The sequence below is a fragment of the Pseudophryne corroboree genome, chromosome 4 (assembly GCF_028390025.1).
Source record: "Pseudophryne corroboree isolate aPseCor3 chromosome 4, aPseCor3.hap2, whole genome shotgun sequence".
Lineage (NCBI taxonomy): Eukaryota > Metazoa > Chordata > Amphibia > Anura > Myobatrachidae > Pseudophryne > Pseudophryne corroboree.
The window spans coordinates 276899940-276917955 of record NC_086447.1 but is presented as its reverse complement, the minus strand read 5'-3'; the positions used below and the strand labels follow the sequence as shown (position 1 = coordinate 276917955).

Sequence of the window (18016 nt, the reverse complement as noted above, 5' to 3'; positions counted from 1 at the left end):
CCTTGGGGTGAGACGAGTCCAGGTGTACTGTACTCCCCTGTATGTAAAAGCAAAAAGGTATTGGCTGTCAGGGTGAAGAGGGACAGAAAAGAAAGCAGAACAGAGGTCAATGACAGTGAAAATGTTTGCAGTAGAGGGAAATTGCATGAGGATGACTGCTGGATTGGGCACTACGGGGAATTGGCTCTCAACTATCTTGTTTATCCCCCTTAGATCCTGCACTAGCCTATAACCCCTCCTCCCACTCTTTTTCACAGGGAAGATGGGACTATTGGCGGTGCTGGACGTCCTGACTAGGATGCCCTGCTGTAGCAGCCGCTCTATGACAGGGTACACTCCTAATTCTACCTCTGGCTTCAGAGGATACTGAGGGATTTTTGGAGCTATCCTACCATCTTTTACTTGTACTACTACTGGAGCTACATTCGCCATCAAACCAGTGTCTTGTCCATCTTTGGTCCAAAGGGAACCCGGTATTTGTGAGATAATTTCCTCTACCTTTGATGGACACTTGTCTATAACAGTAGAATGCAACATTAGCCTTTGAGGGGTGTCTAATATATCTTGTACTTCTTGAGCGTGGTTCCCAGGTATATCCAAGAAGACACCCTCAGGAGTACAGTATATGATACACCGCATTTTACACAATAAATCTCTGCCGAGTAGATTAGTCGGAGCCGATGCAGCCAGCAGAAAAGAATGTTTGGTTTGCAAAGGCCCTATCGTAATCTCTGCCGGTCTACTCAAAGGGTATTGTTGCACAGTTCCTGTTACTCCCATTGCCGAAATTGTTTTACCCGTGGTTTTTATACCTATCGTTGAATTTAACACTGACCTGGCCGCCCCTGTATCTACGAGAAAAGGTAATGGTACACCAACTACATCAACCGTTACCTCAGGTTCACTACCAAGGCTAGCAATCAACTTCACTGGCTGCAGACTACAGGTGTGGCCCAACCCCTATTGTGTGTTGAGACCCTCCTGCAGCGCATTGACAGCTACAATATGTGAGGGGGGTAGCTGAGAATTTTCGAAGGCCTGCCAGTCTCTCCTTGGTGGGTACCTCCTTGTTTCCCCTGCATGTGGCTCGTAGTTTCTCCTAAGTGGTCCCTGATCCCAATTATGTGCATTGTAGTGTGGTTCATATCCTGGTCTAGGGGGTCGGTATACATTATGTGTACCTTTATTCTTACATTCCCTCGAGTAATGCCCTACCTGGTGACAAGCATAGCATGTTACTATACGTGACTTACCGTCAGGGGTCTGTGGTTTCGGCTGATATGGCTTTTTTGTAAGTGCGTCTATACTCACTGTCATCAGCTTTTCCCCCTGAGACTCCCTGTGCTTACTGATGTTCCTGTCGTGCTCGATAGCGGACTCTCTCAATGCAGCCACCGAGATACCTCTCCAGTTTGGTAGAGAGGTCTGTACCCTTGCTCTTAATGCCTCTTTTAACCCGTCCATTAATACAGTAACAGCTACCTCCCTGTAATGCGCATTATCTTTTATGTCCTCGATCCCAGTGTATCTAGACATTTCCTGCAGTGCTCGATGGAAATATTCGGATGCCATTTCACCTTCCTTTTGTCTTATGGAAAAGATTTTATTCTATTTGACAACAGTAGGGAAATATACTCCTAATTGCAGATTGATTTGCCGTACATTCTCCTGACTGTATTCATCAGTGAGAGGTACTTCTGCGTCTAACTTACAATCAGTTCTGAATTTTGCGGGGTCAATATTTGAGGGTAAACATACCCGTAGCACTGTTCGCCAATATTTGTTCGTGGGTTCGTTGGCATTACCTAACTCTTTAATGAACCTCTGGCATGCGACTAGATCTTTTCTGGGATCGGGAAATTCTGACATAATTGATCTTAACTCTGCTCGGGACCAGGGACAGTGCATGGCAATGTTCCTGATGGGAATGACTCCCTGATCGTCAGTCTTCCCATTGGGGACTGCAATCACCCTGACAGGATTTAATTCAATTACATCATTCTGGTTTGATTCTACAATGTGGGGAGCTATTGTCTCTGCATAATGTATGGTACCGTACTTACCTGTGGACACGACCTCACTTATCCCTCCACTAGGGGGCCTGAATACTGCTCTTGTTGGTTGGGCCGTGCCCACCAGAGTGTTCTGTATGGTGGCTGCTAGAGAGAGTGCCGATATCGTGCTTGGCTCATCTTCCTGCTCGCAGGGGAAAATTAAAATGGGATACAACTGGCAAGGGTTAGCGTTAGTACATTTATCAATTACTCTCCTATCCTGTACCAATGTACCATTGTCTGTAGCCACTTTCTCCCCAACAATATATGGTGGTGGTGGTGCGGTCGCCATTGTTTTCCCGCTAGGTTTGGAACCTGCTGCGCGAGCTAATTCCCTTTGCACATCCCCATCCTGTTGCCATAAATGTAAACAATCTGTATGTCTAATCCTTTGTTTCTTGGATTTTATCAGACATATCCTTATCCTTAAATTCTGTAATACCTCTGGTTCAAAGCTGCCCACCCTAGGTAATGGTACCCTATCTTTGTTAGTCATACGTACCCATTCAGACAAAAAGTATTCCGTGTGTGATCCATATTGACCACACATAACAAACCTCGCTGACCCCTTGGGCCACGGGTCTTCAACCTGAACCCTGGCTACAAAACGTCCACCGCTTGTGCAATTGGATCCCATCGCGGACTTTTTCCTTTTTACCCAATCCCCAATGCACAATACGAATAGACGGTGAAAGTTCTTAGAGCACTTTCACCCACTCCTTCTCCGCTGAGTACCACGACTCACTCCAATAGTGACCACCGCGAACCAGTGATGCCCCTATCTGGTTTCTATTCACTGGAAGTGTGTAGGAGTGACTTACCTATTCCAGTGAATATACACCGCTGGAGATTTTCCTGAGAGAGACCAGCGAAAACTCCCTATACACTTATACACAAATCACACTTGCGTATGCTCTATACAGCGCTAATGATACCGCGATTTTACGCAAACGTTCGTAAAGGGGTATCAAGTTGCGCTGTATATATTGCACCCACAAACGCGCGGTCCAATTGCACAGCGTATAGGTACTTGTTACCTATATGCCGTACAACCACGGGTCAATGTACAAACTGTGACCCTCAGCCCGGAGCGTAATACAAAAACCTTTTAACTTCAATCGCAATACTATGCACTATCACGCTCCTCTGCAAATCACCTCACGACTTGCGTATTTTAATCTATATTAACGTGAGTCAGCCACTTCACGCCACCAAGCCTCCTCTTACTTGATGTACCACACGACGGGATCCCGAATTCCCTGGGTTCAAATATCCACTCACTCCAACGTTCGCTCACTCAAATACACTTTGTTTTCCTGTACAGAAAATTTGGATTCATTCAGGTTGGCAGCTTTACCCCAGAGGCAATTTAAAAAAATGTTTTTATACTAATCTGCTTTAGAAACCGGGCAGTTTTGTGCTATTGTAGTGTGGCTACTGTCCCACCTTTAAACGAAACAAACTATTGTGTAATTTGTACTTAGCGCCCGTACTATTACGCACCTTGCGTAAACACGCGACCGTGCGTGTCTCTTACGCTGCGTGCGCTGTCCTGTACTTTGTCCAAGACACGTGTACAAAACCGTACGTCCGTAATAAAACAAATCCCACAACTTCTATAAATGTGAGCAATACTAACTACAATCGCTCACTTAACACAACACAGTTTCTTTCTGTATAAACCTTTACAACCAGGCCAGACTGCGTTTGTGCTTTACACTTACTTCCTTTAACATTTATTTTAGTTTTAACTATATAGCAACAAAATGTAACCAGTTTCACACAGATCTAAATGAATCTAACAATTTGAGTCTTATGGCAACAATGTGAGAGGGTATACAAAGGGTATGGGTGCCTTTTGTTGTGTACGCTTTTGGCGCCAAAAAAATCACAGATTTTTAAATAGCTTTTTTCCTGTTTACTTTACGGGTTCTACCAGCATCTCTACAAACCATACAGAGCAGACGTCATCTAATCGGCACACAAGTAGGGTTTTTAGTGTATCCACCGACCAAGAAAAGGTTACGTAGGATACTTTCTGTCCATCCTTTTGCTGATAGATTAAGTCTGCTGTTACCTGTTAGTATGTGGAATCCCTGACGGAGCCCCCAATTGAGAATGCTGATTTATATACAGGAATGAAAAGCTATACCTTAAACACACTTTAAATACACTTTACCATGGAGCCGCTGCGGCCGCTATACTTAATACACACTCTACGTACTCTTTACGCTGTTAGCGTAAAGAGTCCCGTACTGTGTACGGACTTTGAGCACAAACGCCGCGCTGACGGTACGAAGTACACACAGCGCGTACACACCCAGAGATACACCGCAAACCCTTAACAGCTATGCAATGCGATAATAATACACTTTAAACCTTAGCAGGGAAAGGAAGACACAACACCAGATTGTAATTAAACTGCAGGGTTCCGACACCACAGCATATTATTACTGAAAGGGGGTTACAATATATACAATACAATACAACAGAATAATGGCTACAGTCAATGTTACATACTTGTTTGGATTTCGCCGCGCTACCCAGTCTGGTCCTCCGTCATCTAGATAGATAACTTTGTGAGTCTTGTGTCTGACCAGGCCTGCAGCAGGCTCTCTTTATACAATTCTTCCAAAACCTAACACAATGGATACTGTAATCTCTTTGTCCATTGGACACAGGGATGGTCATTTACAGTACATGAGAGGTCATAGGTCGGTTTGAATAGGTGGGCGATGTCTGTTTCAACTGCTCTTCTGGGTGGTCTCCTCTGGATTCCCGCTGCATACATAATGTACAGTAAATACAGTTTATATCTATATTCTGCTCCTGCACATAACTATTCGCAGGAACATGCAATCTTCTTCAAACCAACACCGGAATATTACCCTTACAATACCCTACGGCTGGATACCAAACACCACCTTATAACCTTGTTCTGTCCCCTCCTATCCTGTAAAGGTGAATCCCTTTGTTCTGTTACCATTTAAACTGATGTAACTTACTGATGTGGTGCAGGGAGACTATGTGTACATTGTGCACTATTTGGATTAAATATGTAATGTGTTTGATAGCTTTCCATGCGTTCACAAACTCTACCCATACCACACGCTAATGCGCAGGACCGCAGGAGCGACCATACGCAAATTGTGGATATGTGCACGCACGGCAGAACAAGTACACGCGCGGAGGCCATCTGTGTGTAATTTGTACGTGATGTGTGTACTGCAATATTTTTCGACTTTGACAAACTCCAAAATCAGTCATGGCGGATTGGCAAATCCAAAGCCTGATGACGAATCAGAGTCAAATCCAAATCCAGTAAAAATGGCTGGTGACATATCTAACTATTATCATACCGTGAACCCCGTACCTTTTACATGTGCTGTCTGTAATTCTGTTCTGTCAGTTTAATTGCAGCTCTATTCTGTCTGTTTAATTGCTGTAGCAGCACACCTGTTGGAAGATGCCTTGTTACCTTACTCAAGCATGTGGTTTCTTGTTAAAGTCAGGAGCCTGGTGGATGTGCAGCAGCACAGTTGCACTGAGTTAGTAATTAAAGGGGGCTTGTCTGTACTGAATCTTGTCATTGGTTAGTACTGAATCTTGTCATTGGTTAGTACTCCCTTTATATTCCCATTCTGCCCATTATTCCCTGCTGGTCATAGATCCTGTTGGCCGCGAAAGCCTTTGGTTCTCTGTTTTATATTCTTGTCCTGTGTTATCCTGTGCTAAAGTGTCCTTGCCAGCCCAGCTCTGTCTGGTTCCTGTCTGTCTTGGCTTTAGCTGCAGTGGGGATTTCTACACACCATACTTGTTCTTTGTCTTGTCTGTATCTTGGTCTTTCTGATGTTATCCAGTATCATTTCATTTACATAGAGCTGCTTTACACACACCGCCACCTGTGTCTCTATTTCCACAGTCCCATTCCACTACAGTCTCTCTCTCTGGCCTGTTTACCTGTGTACATTGTCATAGACCTATTAGTCTGTTCTCTGAACAATTCCTTGTCTCAGCCTTCTCTGCTCCTTTGTGTTGGTACTGCAGTTGCCAGGAGTAACATCCACTGGCCTGGAGCACTCTGTGTTGTTTGTATGTCTGTTCTGCTTTCCCTGTCTTCTATTGTCATACATTTGTTGTTGCCAGTAGCAACCACTGTGAGTTCAGAGCATTCCTTGTCATTTATGTACCAGTTGATATGTCTTATCCAGTCCTGATTCCTTTGTGTGTTATACTCCTGCTATTTACCAGTACCTTCCAGTCCAGTCTTGGCTTATCCAGTCCTGATCCTACTGTGTGTTATACTCCTGCTATTTACCAGTACCTGCCAGTCCAGTCTTGTCTTATCCAGTCCTGATCCCACTGTGTTATACACCTGCTATTCAGCAGTACCTGCCAGTCCAGTCTTGTCTTATCCAGTCCTGATCCCACTGTGTGTTATACTGCTGCTACAGTATTTACCAGTACCTGCCAATCCGGGTTCACTACGATATGCCGGCGGTCGGGCTCCCGGCGACCAGCATACCGGCGCCGGGAGCCCGACCACCGGCTTACCGACAGTGTGGCGAGCGCAAATGAGCCCCTTGCGGGCTCGCTCGCCACGATACGGGCACGGTGGCGTGCTATGCACGCCACACTATTTTATTCTCCCTCCAGGGGGGTCGTGGACCCCCACGAGGGAGAATAAGTGTCGGTATGCCGGCTGTCGGGATCCCGGCTCCGGTATACTGTGCGCCGGGATCCCGTCAGTCGGCATACTGAAGACCACCCGCCAGTCCAGTCTTGTCTTATCCAGTCCTGATCCTACTGTGTGTTATACTCCTGCTATTTACTAGTACCTGCCAGTCCAGTCTTGTCTTATCCAGTCCTGATCCCACAGTGTGTTATACTGCTGCTACAGTATTTACCAGTACCTGCCAGTCCAGTTTTGTTTAGTCCTTGTCTAGTGTGTGCCTATTTGTCCAGCTTTAACTCACTCTGAGCCAGGTGGGTGTCTACTCCAGCACATTCCTTGCACTTGCCTCCAATTATTTCCTTGTCCGCATTAAGACCTGGGGGCATCTGAGTACTGGGTGGACTTAATCCACCTAGGAAAGGCAGCTGCTTAAGGTGAAACTTTAGTATGCAGGAGACTTGAGGATTGCTGGGCTTGCGTAACACTCCATCCAGATACATGCCCCAGATCTTAATATTATGACCAGCCAAAACATACTGAAGTTTTGCTAGATGGGTCCTGCTTTGCAAAATCCAGTCCAGTCCTCCATCTCAAGCCAGATTCCTGTCCAGCAGACTCAAGTGGTGTGAGGATATGCAAAATCTAACATCACCAGCCTTTCTAGGGCTGTCTATTCGTGTGGATGCTCTACAACAGCAGATCTCTGCACACAATTTTTTTTCTAATCTTTGCTATTCATGTGGGAAAATAATAAATGACACCTCTCAAAACAGCTGTTCGCTGCCTTCTCAGTTTGCCAACACAGGAGATCCAGAACAACTGAGGATTCAGCAGTCTCTATGTGAACAGTTGTTAAAGCCATATTCAGGAAACAATCGTTTTATTCCTGAAGAACTTGTGAATTCCTTGGACACCACAAGAATCGCTTCTCGATCTGCTAGGGCAGAAAAGACCATAAACTCCGGTTCCCCTAGGTCAGGGTGACATCTCCTATGTCTTCAGAAAGGAGATTCTGGAGTTTTCGGCGGTCCAAACTTTCTGAAGCTGAGCGCCAGTGACGAAAGGATGAGCAGCTTTGCATGTATTGTGGAAGTCCAAGTCACTTTATTAAAGACTGCTTTCTTCGCAAGTCAGGTAAAAGTGGCGCTCAACATATCGAGGTGCTGGTTGCCAAGCCATCTCTAGTGGTGGCTCCAGACTCCACGAATCCCAAGGAAGGTTTCATGGGTTCTCAAAAGGGTATCCGGACTCCAGGTCGACAACAAAAAGGTCGACACACCTTAGGTCGACGCCAGTTGGTCGACACACCTTAGGTCAACATGGACAAAAGGTCGACATGGACAAAAGGTCGACATGAGTTTTTACATTTTTCTTTCTTTTTTGGAACTTTTTCATACTTAACGATCCACATGGACTACGATTGGAATGGTAATCTGTGCCGAGCGAAGGCACCATGCCCGAAGCATGGCGAGCGTCACTCTACGAAGAAAACGACACCAAAAAAACATTAAAAACCTCATGTCGACCTTTTTTCCATGTCGACCTTGTTCCTGTTGACCTTTTGTCCATGTCGACTTAAGGTGTGTCGACCAATTGGCATCGACCTAAGGTGTGTCGACCTTTTTGTTGTCGATCTGGAGTCCCAGACCCCCAAAAGGAGGGTCAGGTCTATAACTGGGGACCTTTGACCCAAACTCCCAAGTTTAGATTTGGGTACACATATCCCTCATTCCCAGGGTAACCCCATGTCCTGTAGCCCTAGGAAATGCTTCCAACTCTACAATTTCTGAAGAGTCCACTAGCTCTGCACCCCCTGGAGGGGCACTGGATTTGCCAACCTCAGTAGAGGAAACCAGTGTGTCTAATTGAGGGATCCGATGTTGTGGTCAATGGCGTGGCTTCAGCAGGGGAAGCCAATGATCCGGTCCCAGGGAGAGAATCCGATGATCCGGTCCCAGGGAGAGAGTCCGATGATCCGGTCCCAGGGAGAGAGTCCGATGATCCGGTCCCAGGGAGAGAGTCCGATGATCCGGTCCCAGGGAGAGAGTCCGATGATCCGGTCCCAGGGAGAGGGTCCAATGATCTGGTCCCAGAGAGAGAGGGGTCATTCCAAGTTGATTGCTTGCTAGCTACTTTTAGCAGCCGTGCAAATGCATAGTCGCCACCCACAGGGGAGTGTATTTTTGCTTTGCAAGTGTGCGAACGCATGTGCAGCCGAGAGGGACGAAAAAGTTTTTTTGCAGTTTCTGAGTAGCTCTGGACTTACTCAGCCCTTGCGATCACTTCAGTCTTTTTGGTCCTGGAATTGACACCCACCCTGCAAACGCTTGGACACGCCTGTGTTTTCCCAAACACTCCCTGAAAATGGTCAGTTGCCACCCACAAACGCCCTTTTCCTGTCAATCTCCTTGCGATCGGCTGTGCGAATGGATTCTTCGTTAAATCCATCGTCCAGCAACGATCCGCTTTGTACTTGTATGACGCGCCTGCGCATTGCGGTGCATACGCATGCGCAGTAGTAACCTGTTCACTGCGAAAAATGGCAGCGAGCGATCAACTCGGAATGACCCCCAGAGTCCGATGATCCGATCTTAGAGAGAGAGTCCAATGATCCGGTCCCAGAGAGAGAGAGAGTCTGATGATCCGGACCCAGGGAGAGAGTTCGATCCGGTCCCAGGGAAAGAGTCCGATGATCCAGTCCCATCAAGGGAATCCGATCTTCCATTTCTTTAAGGGAATCTGAAGTTCCGGTCTCTTCAAGGGTGTCCAATGTTGGGACCCCAGGAGCCATGTCTGAGGTGCCAACCCCAGGAGCCGTGTCTGAGGTGCCGACCCCAAGTTGGAAGTGTGAGGTGCCAAACCCAGGAGGAGAGTCTGAGGTGCTGACCCAAAGAGGGGAGTCTGAGATGCCAACCGCAGGAGGGGAGTCTGAGGTGCCAACCCCAGGAGGGGAGTCTGAGGTGCCAACCCCAGGACGGGAGTCTGGGGTGTCACCCTCAAGAGAAGTGTCTGACATGATGGCTGATGGGTCAGTTCCAGAAGTGTCTTCTGAATCTGTGGCCTTGGAAAGGTCATCTGACTCTAAAGCCTCAGAGGAGGTGTTTGTCTCCATGTCAAGTCTTGTAGCTCCATGTGGAGCATCTGTCTTAGTGTCAAGTCCTGTAGCTCCAAGACGGCCATCTGTCCATGTCTCAATTCCTGCAGCTCCTTGTGGAGCATCTGATCCTGCCAGGTTCCCAGCAGGGGAAATGCCAGTCGAGACTCCAGGAGGGGTGGATCCTGTTGTCTCCAGAAGTGAAGAGTCTAGCCATGACCTCAGATGGAGTAGTTCATGCCATGTCCTCTGAAAAAGGCTTCTAGACACTCAACTTCTGAAAGAACTTCTGACCCTGGATGATCTAGGAAAAAATCTAAGCCAGTTATGTTTGAAGAAGATTCACAACTTCCTCCTAAAGGCCAAAATCCAGATTTAGCCCTCTACTTTGGGAAGATGGAGCAGTTTCATGAAGTGTTGTTCCAGTGCCAGGACGTGGCTCCACTCTTTTCCTCTCCTGCAGAGATTGTGTTGCTTCTTGTCATGTCTTTCAGAAGGGAGCATAGGGAGTACGCTGTCCAGTTGATCATAACAGAAGATCTATTCTGCAGGACTGTGGTCAAGAGGTTTGGTGGACCAGACTTTATTTTTTCTGGATCTTCTGAGGATTCTGTGTCACTTTCCAAGGACTCGATTACCAACAAAAAAGTGGGAAGTGCATGAACCAGGATTTTAAGGAACTCAGGCTGTTCACAGAGCAGTATCCTCCTCATCAAGTTTTTCTATCCTGAAGTTAACTTCTGGTTTTGCCTCACTGTCTGCACGCTGTACAGGAGTTGTGAAGAAGTCTGATCTGGGGTGTCCAGGCTGCCCATGTCCAGGTGCAATCCAGTCGTGCTTTTCTAGTTCTACCTGTCCCTAAGAAGAAAACAGTTATCCTCCCCCTGGATGTAGAGTCCAACTCTGATTACGATTCTGAAGCCGATGAGGTTCCTTTGTTGGAGGGTACTATCAGTTCGGATAATGTATGGGGACTTACCTTGCTCAGACCACTAGGATCCTGCTAAAAGAAGTCTCAACTGAAGTCTTTAATCAGCCTTGTTTGTAGTCCCTCTTAGTTATGTGTGGGCGTCCGGAATCCACCCTCGAAGTGGGTAAGGGGGGGGGGGGGGTTACTGTTACATGTGCTGTCCGCAAATCATTTCTGTCAGTTTAATTGCAGCTCTATTCTGTCTAATTGCTGTAGCCGCACACCTGTTGGAAGATGCCTTGTTACCTTACTCCATCATGTGGTTTCTTGTTAAAGTCAGGAGCTTGGTGGATGTGCAGCAGCACAGTTGTACTGAGTTAGTAATTAAGGGGGGCTTGTCTATACTGAAGCTTGTCATTGGTTAGTAATCCCTTTATATTCCCATTCTGTCCATTATTCCATGCTGGTCATAGATCCTGTTGGCTGCTAAAGCCTTTTGCTCTCTGTTTTATATTCTTGTCCTGCGAGATTCTGTGCTAAAGTGTTCTTGCCAGACCCAGTCCTGTCTGTCTTGGCTTTAGCTGCAGTGGGGATTTCTCCACACCATACTTGTTCTTTGTCTTCTGGAAGAGCTGAGCTACGGCTGCTGCTGGCAGCGACACCATGCATCGGCGGAGTGGAGGAGGCTGAGTTCTGTCAGTAACCCCGGGGATTAGAGCATGTGAGCTATTCCCTGGAGTGGGAGTTGGAGGTGGGCGATACCATATGCTGGGCTGCCCTGCTACCGCCCCTCCCCAGCCTGTAACCCTCATCCCGTCCACTGCAGTCTGGCATGCCACCAGCCTCTCGGGGCCGACTATCAGGGAAGTTTCCCTGAGCTGCCACTGTCCTGCGGTATTGAACAGGAAACTTTACAGTGGCCCTGGCAGCAACTACTGCCCTGCACCAGTGCACTCACACCCCCTCTTCTCTGCTCACCAATCCCTCACTTTTACTCCTCTATGCTCACCAGACCTTCACATTTCCTCCTCTATGCTCAAGAGACCTTCACCCTTTCACTTCTATGCTCAGCAAATTATCAACTTTCCTCCTCTCTGCTTATCAGGCAATCACCACTCCTCCTCTATGTGTACAGACACTCACATCTCTTCTTCTGTGATCGCCAATCCTTTACTTTAACTACTCAGTAAACCCTCTTGTTCACACAACTTCCGCTCCGCTCACCAGACCTTCACCCTTCCTCCTCTCTGCTCACCAGAACTTCTCACCCTTCCTCCTGTTTATTGAGTGCATCACCCATCTTCCCTGCTCATTACACCATTAGCATTGCTCTTCTCTCCTTGCTGCTCACCTGATCCTCACCCTTTCTCATTACTGCTTACAGATAATCAGCCTTCCTTTTGTCTTCTCAACAGACCTTCACCTTTAATTCTCTTTGCTTTCCTGACCCTTACCCTGTCCTTACTGAGTACAGATCATGAGCCTTCCTCCTCATTTTTCACCATATCCTTGTTTCCTCCTCTCTGTTCATCAAACTCTCACCCTACCTCCTCACTCATCAGACCCTCACTCCTCTTTGTTCACCAGACTATCATGTTCCCTTCCTGTGTACATGTACACTCATCCTTCTACCTCACTACTGTACAGGCACTCACCCTTCTTCTTCTCTGCTCACCAAACCCTCACTTTTACTCCTCTATGCTCACCAGACCCTATTTCATTCTCTATGCTTATCAAATCTTCACCCTTCCTCTGCTCTGCTATGTATCCTTCCACCTCTTTGTTCACTAGTTCCTTACCCTACCATCTTTGCTCACAAGATCCTTGCTGGGCACTAGGATCACTAGGAACCCCAGGGCTGTGCCAAAGTCTAGTGTGCATTTGCAGGTCTCCAGGAAAATGGCACGGCAGCCATTTTCCCTGTGATTTTTCTACTGTGCATGTGCAAAACGCGGCATCATTCTCCCGGAGATTTGTGCAGCGCTGTTGCCACTGCTGATATGGGACTCCGGAGGGGTAAGTTTTCAAGAAATGAGTGCAGGATGTGCGGTGTGGGACTCCCTGGACCCTGGGAACCTTGTGCACCACAGTGTGACCACACAGTTTGCACCCATTATAGATACACTACTGTGTGGTTTAGGAAGTGCTCCTTGTTACTGCACTGAATCTAGAACGGTCAGTATCTCCCTTTGCCCACTAGATGGTAGTATTGGCCCAGGAAAAATAGGAATAGTATTAGTGTTCTTAAGCCCTGTGCTTATGTGTCAGTTGTGCTGCTGGCCTTGTGGTATAATAATAAAATAAAACTGAGTGCTGTTCGAAATTATGTAATCACTTTTACATGCACGTCATACCTAGCAAGCACGTTGCACTCAGTGGGAGTCGGTGCATGCATCGCAGACTCCCACATTGATGGTAAGCACAAATGCAAACCAAATGCAGTTACATACTTTATAATGTAAAATGTGTAGAGATGTGCGCCGACCCATTTTTGCTGGTTTGATTTTGGCTCTAATTCATCATCAGGTTTTGGATTTGGTTTTGGACCTGTATTTTATGTTATTTTTTTCAAAAATGTATTAAAACGGCTAAAACCTTTTTATGTTCTGCAGTATTCTCGATTACATTAATTTCCAGTCAATTTTGACCACCTCACAAAATAGTTTTCACCTTTTCAACAATATTGGCCAAAGGCTGCAGCGAGCTAGCTAGTTAAACAGACAGAAAGTGACAGAGCAGCAGCACAGATAAACTGCACAGTAATGTCCATTAGTCATATTACAGCACACAGTAGTACCCCCTTATACAGTATAGCCACTTACACACTTTAGACCACAAAAAAGCCCCTTATACACTTTATGCCATACAGTAGTACCCCTTATACATGTTACGCCACAGAAGAGCCCTTTATACACATTATACCATGGTAGATCTCCTCCTCATTCCTCCCTGCACTGTACCAGCAGACAACAGGGTTACACCGCACTGCGCTAGCACACACAAGATTATATAGTAGACATGACTATACACGCACATGGTATGTAATCAGCATAGCGATAGTCGGGATCCCGGCTGTCACAATACTGACGCTGGGATTCCGACAGGGCCACCATACCGCCACCGGTATACTGGCGAGGTAGATGATTCCACCCCCCCCATCCTTCTTAATTATGTAACACACCCCTGTAGTACATCTGTGATGTACACCAGAGAGTCTGAGGGATAATAACATGTTTTTCCTCAAGTGGTGCTTGATGGAACTGTCCTTGGGCCCTACCATCCACTCACATATACAAAGAGGCATAAATACAGTAGACAATAAAGGCAGTTCGCTTCTGGGTAACAGCACATTGCTCCAGTTTCTGCTTTATGCACCACATAGCTGGAACAAGTAGGGAGCCGAGGGGGCATGTGCTGCGGTCCTCCCTCTCTCAGGGCCCCAATCCAGAGTCCAGTCCCTGTCTAGAGACAGAACTCTAGCAAGGAAAGAGCATCAATGTACATAAAAGGGCTGGCAGAGGCTGAAGTGCATGGCCTTGTTGGCTGCTGGGGTGTTAGTAGTGAATCCAGGGGACGTAGAGTGCATGTCAGGGTGCTGCTGGGGTGTTAGTAGTAAATGCATGGGGAGTACAGAGTGTGTTAGTTTGCTGTTGGGATGTTTGTAGTGAATGCAGGGGTGGTATTCATGTGACCAGCGGACAGCAGACTGACTGTCACATGACCTCCCCCAACATACCGCCCCCTCCATGCCGACCAACAGGCACTATTACCACTCGAGGGTGTCCACGACACCCATAGAGTGGGAATAGAACCCATGGCGACCGCAAGGGGCTTGCTGCACTCGTCCTCCCGCCAGGATCCCAGCGTCTATATGCTGCCTGTGGGTCAGCCATACCACACCCAAATGCAGGAGGCACAGAGTGTATGTCAGGATGCAGCTAGTGTGTTAGTAGTGAATGTGATAGAGGGAGAGTATGTCAGGATGCTGCTAGGGTGTTAGTAGTGAATGCAGGTGGAGTAGAGTGTGTGTCAGGGTGCTGCTAGAATGTTAGTAGTGAATGCAAGGGGGGCAGGTGAGTGTATGAGTGCTACTAGGGTGTTAGTAGTGAATGCAGGGGATAGGTGAGTGTCTGGGTGCTGCTAGAGTGTTAGTAGTGAATGCAGGGGGTGGAGAGTGTATGTCTGGGTGCTGCTAGTGTGTTAGTAGTGAATGTGGTGGGGGGAAAGTATGCCAGGGTATCTGCTAGGGTGTTAGTGAATGCAGGGGGAGTAGAGTGTGTGTCAGGATGTAGCTAGTGTGTTAGTATTGAATGCAAGGGGTGTGGGTGAGTGGATGTTGCTAGGGTGTTAGTCAGGAGCGCTTTAAGAGAGGAGACCTGTGTGCTGCCTCCTCCGTGTGGGCCCCTTCCTCTCTGCCGGCAGCGCTGAATAGTCTGAGCTCTAGAAGGCTCAGACTCTACTGTGCATCCGCAGCTCACCGGGAAAATGGTGTGGCGGCCATTTTCCCAGTAATGTCTCTACTGCGCATGCAGAGAACACCATGAAAATGGAGCTGCGCCTTTTTCACGGCAATTCCACAGCACTGCTGATGTCAGCGTGGGACTCCGGAGGGGTAAGTATTCAAAAAATGGGTGCAGCATGTGCGGTGGGGGCCCCCTCTGGATTCAGGGGCCTGTGTGTACCAAACACACTGTGCCCATTATAGATACGCCAGTGGTGTTAGTAGTAAATGCATGGGGCGGTGTCTGGATGCTGATAGGATGTTGACAGTGACTGCAGGGGGAGTAGAGTGTTTGTCAGGGTGCTGCTGGGGTGTTAGTAGTGAAAGCAGGGGGTGAAGAATGTGGGTCTGGGTGCTGCTAGGGTGTTAGTAGTGAATGCAGGGGGGTGGGTGAGTGTCTGGGTGCTGCTAGGGTGTTAGTAGTGAATGCAGGGGACAGGTCTGGGTGCTGCTAGGGTGTTAGTAGTGAATATGGGGGGGAGGTAGTGTATGTCTGGGTGCTGCTAAGGTGTTAGTAGTGAATGCGGGAGGGAGTGTGTGTCTGGGTGCAGCTAGGGAGTTAGTAGTGAATGCTGGAGGGAGTGTGTGTCTGGGTGCTGCTAGGCTGTTAGAAGTAAATGCAGGAGGGAGGGAGTGTGTGTCTGGGTGCTGCTAGGCTGTTGGCAGTGAATGCCCCCATTTTTTTTTTCACCAACAAATATTGGGGGCCAGTAAGGAGATCTCTGGACTCACTGCGGCCTTGGACTGGCTCTTAGTGCAGTTTGCTACATAAGGAAAATGAGTAAAGCTGGTGCTTTATTTTCACATTTAAAAACAAAAAAAACAAAAACAATAATACATTGGTTCATAGGCAGCAGGAAGATTGTGGCAAAAACAGTGGAGAAAATGTATGTACAGTATATTGTAACTTTATGAAATGCCAATTGGTATGTAGCTGCATATACAAAAAGATGTTTGAAGATGACAGCAATCTCTATATTTCTCTAGTAGAGTGCAGCTCACTTCTATACAAATGCTATGTACGAGGGATGAGGAGGCCCTGATGTCTGTGTTGCCGTTATTTTTGTTACGAATATTATTAATTTGCATGCCCCCACAGTGCCGCTGCATGTACCAGGGCTGGATTAACCACCTGCCAACTGCCACCGCCAGCATGTCTAATCCTTTTTTTTAATTTGGTAGTGCAGATCCCACTCGGCCAGCGGGCATGTGTGGCCAGGAGGCAGCTCTAAATCACCCATTATGTGACCTAGACCCGTCGGCTGAGTGGGATCAACAATACTATTTTAATTTTTAATTTAATTTTAATAATTTTATAATTATAAAATTATAATATATTATTAATATTAATTAATTAATATTATATAATTATAAAATAATAATTTTAATTTTAATAAAATAAAAAGGATGATCCGTGCGGAGGTCACTCGCAATTATGGGATCACAGTCAGTGTCGGCCATTGAGAAAAGGGTGGCCAGCCCCACTGTGCTGATTGGGGGTGGTTGGTCCTTCCCCCTTAGAATGAGCTGCAGTGAGGGCGTCCCTACTCCATGTCCCCAAGAAGCCACCACTTTCCTCTTCTCCGACGAGTCGCCACCCCATCTTACATCCAAGCTCAATATATCACCCTGGTGATGATCAACTCATCCACTGCTGACACCAGAGAGGTGAGGTAGGTATCTGTGGGGGTATGGTGAACAATTCATATGTGTAATGATGGTGTATAGGAATCAAAGGTAATACGTGCTTTGAAAATATGTTAATTCACTAATTTTAGTTGGATGTGTACATACAGTAGGCAACATTAATTGTATATCAATTTTGTCACATTCCTATTAGGAACCTTAAGTAATACGTGTTTGAGACACAAACACTGTGTTTACACGACTTTTGATACCAGTAGACTTTTGCTGATATCACTGTCCACTTAGTGTTCCACTGATCCACAGGACTGATACTTATCAAATTGGCAACTCATAATTCTATGTGGACTCTCATCAGCTGGGAGTCCAAGCTCGGCTATGTCAATTACCCCTGTCTAACACTGGCAGCAGATCCACCCTACCTTCTTTCTATCTAGGGATCATTCCATGACTCCAGTCTTTATTTATTTCTTACCACAGCCTCTTTTCTGCTAGGTGAACTCTTATCAGTGATTCCAGAGGGGCAATAAGTTACAAACCATCTACTATCATATCGCACTGTTGACGCCCAATACCGTCTGATCTTGGAAACTAAGCGGTGTTGGGGTTGGCTAGTATTTGGATGGGAGACCTCCTGGGAATACCAAGTGTTGTAGAAAATAGGATTTTAATTACCTACCGGTAAATCCTTTTCTCGTAGTCCGTAGAGGATACTGGGGTCCACATTAGTACCATGGGGTATAGACGGGTCCACTAGGAGCCATGGGCACTTTAAGCCTTTTGATAGTGTGGACTGGCTCCTCCCTCTATGCCCCTCCTTCCAGACCCAGTCTAGGAAACTGTGCCCAAGAAGACGGACATACTTTGAGAGAAGGATAGAAAATATAGTGGTGAAATTCCAAACCAGCACACACAGAGGAAAGCCAAGCTAACCAAACCAAACTTCAAACCAGGAACAGCAACAGCTGAACCAACAATACTTAACCAAGTAACAGTGCAGGAATAAACGAAGCACTGGGCGGGCGCCCAGTATCCTCTACGAACTGCGAGAAAAGGATTTAGCCATAGGTAATTAAAATCCTATTTTCTCTGACGTCCTAGAGGATACCGGGGTCCACATTAGTACCATGTACATGTA

At 46.8% G+C, this 18016-nt stretch overlaps 1 pseudogene; it reads left to right on the top strand.

The window, feature by feature from the left end:
* Positions 1–17418: 17418 nt before the first annotated feature.
* On the top strand, positions 17419–17537 carry LOC134912741 (5S ribosomal RNA; annotated as a pseudogene).
* Positions 17538–18016: the final 479 nt, after the last annotated feature.